This window comes from Choloepus didactylus, chromosome 10, assembly GCF_015220235.1.
Source record: "Choloepus didactylus isolate mChoDid1 chromosome 10, mChoDid1.pri, whole genome shotgun sequence".
In the NCBI taxonomy this organism is placed as follows: domain Eukaryota; kingdom Metazoa; phylum Chordata; class Mammalia; order Pilosa; family Megalonychidae; genus Choloepus; species Choloepus didactylus.
The window spans coordinates 54917547-54920444 of NC_051316.1; the positions used below are offsets into that span (position 1 = coordinate 54917547).

General features: G+C 43.5%; 1 pseudogene; it reads left to right on the top strand.

Moving 5' to 3' along the window:
- The first annotated feature begins 261 nt into the window (after window positions 1-261).
- Window positions 262-1763, top strand: LOC119505264 (annotated as a pseudogene).
- The last annotated feature ends 1135 nt before the right edge of the window (window positions 1764-2898 follow it).

Below are 2898 nucleotides of genomic sequence, written 5' to 3' on the forward strand. Positions count from 1 at the left end.
TCCTATCGCCAGCTAGTTACAAAACCAAGAACATATATCCCAGAGAGTACATCCAAGGGTAAATATTTTAAAATTTTAAAATGTACAGTATGCAACAAACGAGTACAAGAGAAACAAATAGCCATAGAGGAAATGATGGCCATCCAAAGGAAGAGGATAAAAATGCAAGAGGAAAAAACAATTCGATGATGAAAGTGTGGACCTTCTGAACAAAGCCTTAAAGAAAATGATCTTAAAAATGCTCATGGAGGCACCATATGCATGGAATGAAACCCATCATCACCAATGCTGAGTCAGGACAAGGAGGAGGAGAAATGAGCCAAGGGGAACTGCATAGAGAGCACAGTCTACAGCAAACACTGACCCTTTGGCATCCTCGGTGGGCTCATCCAGCTTGTTAGCCCTGAAAACACCAAATTCAGCTCAGATCATGACGAGCAGCAGATGGAACTTAATGAAGAAATGGAGAATGAAATTTGCAGAGTTTGAGATGTGTCAATGGATGAGGATGTGGCTTCCTCCAAGAATGTAATGCTGCTGACATATTTATGGAAGTTTTGGCCAAATACAAGTCCTCATTTGAGAGAAATCTGTGTGGGAATTTTAGGCAATATAGCCTGTTTCCAGAAGATATGTATCTCTATCAGCATTGATAACAATCTTAGACAGGTAATATTGCTCTGCCTGTATGATTCAGACCCTCCTTCTATACTGGAAACAAACAGGTTGTTGCTTTTTTGTCTTTCCCAGACAGAAGTGGTCAGTGTCTGGGTTGAAAGGATTAGAGAACATCCACCTATCTATGATAGCACTTGCTTCATCATGTCAACTTCAACAAATGTTGACTTGCTAGTGAAGGTGGGAGAGGTTGTAGACAAGCTCTTTGATTTGGATGAGAAGCTAATGTTGGAATGGGTTAGAAATGGGGCTGCTCAGTCTGTGGACCAGCCCCAGGAAGACTCTGAAGAGTGAGGAATATTTAGGATTGTGCCCTGTGTATGTGAAGCTGCCAAACAAGTACATTCAGGAAATCCAGAAGGGCTAGATGTTTACATGCATATCTTACAGCTACTTACCGCAGTGGATGATAGAATTCAAACAATCATACAGTTTCCTGATGCTGGAAAAGACACTTGGAATTTAATTTTTGACCTGGTCTGCCATGAATTCTGCCAGTCTAATGATCTACCCATCATACTTCAGGAACAGAAGACAGTACTAGCCTCTGTTTTTGTCAGTGTTGTCTGCCATCTATGTCTCACAGACTGAACAGGAATATCTAAAGGTAGAAAAAGATCTTCCTCTACTTGACAGCCTAATTCAGGTCTTAAAACATACGGAACCTTGTCAGAAGAAACCAGAAACTCAGTAGAGTCTAACAGAAGAAACTAAAACATCTGAAGGAAATGAAGATAATTTTCACTTGAAAATCTTAAAATACATATTTTGTGAATTCCTTTCTAATATTTTTTTCAGGCATTAACAAAGGAGACCATGGCTCAGGGACTAAAAGAGGGCTATTTAAGCAAACGGAAGTGTTCATGTGCATTTCAAAACCTTCTGCCTTTGTATAGCCCTGTTGTGGAAGAATTTCTTAAAATCCTACATGAAGTTGATAAAAGCCTTGCTGATGACCAGGAGAAAAGCTTCTCAAGTTTGAAGGTTTAGGCTTAAAAACTGAAAAAAAACAACAACTTTATTTTCCTCACTGACAGTTGAAATTGACATATAAGAAATATTAGATAAGCCTATATTAGACAATATTTGTCTGGTATTGCATTCATGCCCTTCTTCTTCCCCCAGGCTTATCTTACTTTCATTTGGCATTGGAATCTGGAATTTCAGATCTCTATTGCTTTTCCATAGAAGCATAATAAACCACCACCACCCCCTCTTTTGTGTATTGGTTATGTGTTATTTATCACTCTCAGGATATTTGAGGGGTTGGTGAAGATTTCTGCCTAACTCTTTTTTTTTTTTTTTAGTAGGAGGTTTTTATTTTCTGCAGTAACAGACATTTAAGCACCAAACAAAGCAAGTGGACCCTGAGCGCCCAGGGACCCAGTACAGGCAAAATCTCAGGCCCCAACAATAAAGTGGCAACTACTCTAGAAATCTATGCCATAGGGAAGGATGCCTAGGAGTGGACACAATATTAGGCCTCAGCTCCCTTTACCTGCCTGGGGTTTCACAAAAATATGGGGGTATAAAGAGCTGCATGGTGCCTGCCACCAGGTAGAGCTGGTGAAGACAGGAGGTGTTGGAGATTCAGAGTTGGCCAGGGTCTTCAGCAGTCAGTCGGACAGCCAGGATGGTGCTGGTCACATTGAGTTCCTTCTGAACTGGCCCTTGGAGTTGGCCATTTGGGGTCAGTAACCAGCAGGTGATCTCTGCCTCCATGGGGGATGGGAAAGGCATGATGAGGGTGAACTGGAGCAGTCGGCTTCCAGCACCTCTAGCCGCTGGTGCTGCGTCTCCAACTGGTCCCAGTGCATGCGGTGCTCTCTCGACCGGGGGAGTGCCGCTGGCTGCAGCCCTCGCTTCTCCCCAACGCCAGGGTTGTCAGGGCCATCAGGACCCTCTAGGCTGCCAAGGAGGACTCCAGGGACGCCAAGGTGGCCGGGGTCACTAGGACCACCCTGGCCATCCTGGACGTCCCGGCCACCTGTGCCACCCACTGTGCAGAGTGCAACTTTGTCTGCCTCTGCCTAACTCTTAATTCCGATTTTTATATGAAAATGTTTTGTATTTGTATCTGTTACAACTACGGTCAGCTGCGCTAACAGAAAACCCTACTGAGAAACTACAGCTGATAGCTTTCATGTCTCTTAAGCAGAAAGAAGTCCAGAGATGGGCAGACCAGACCTAATCAGGCGACTCAGGGACCCTGTCTCCTTT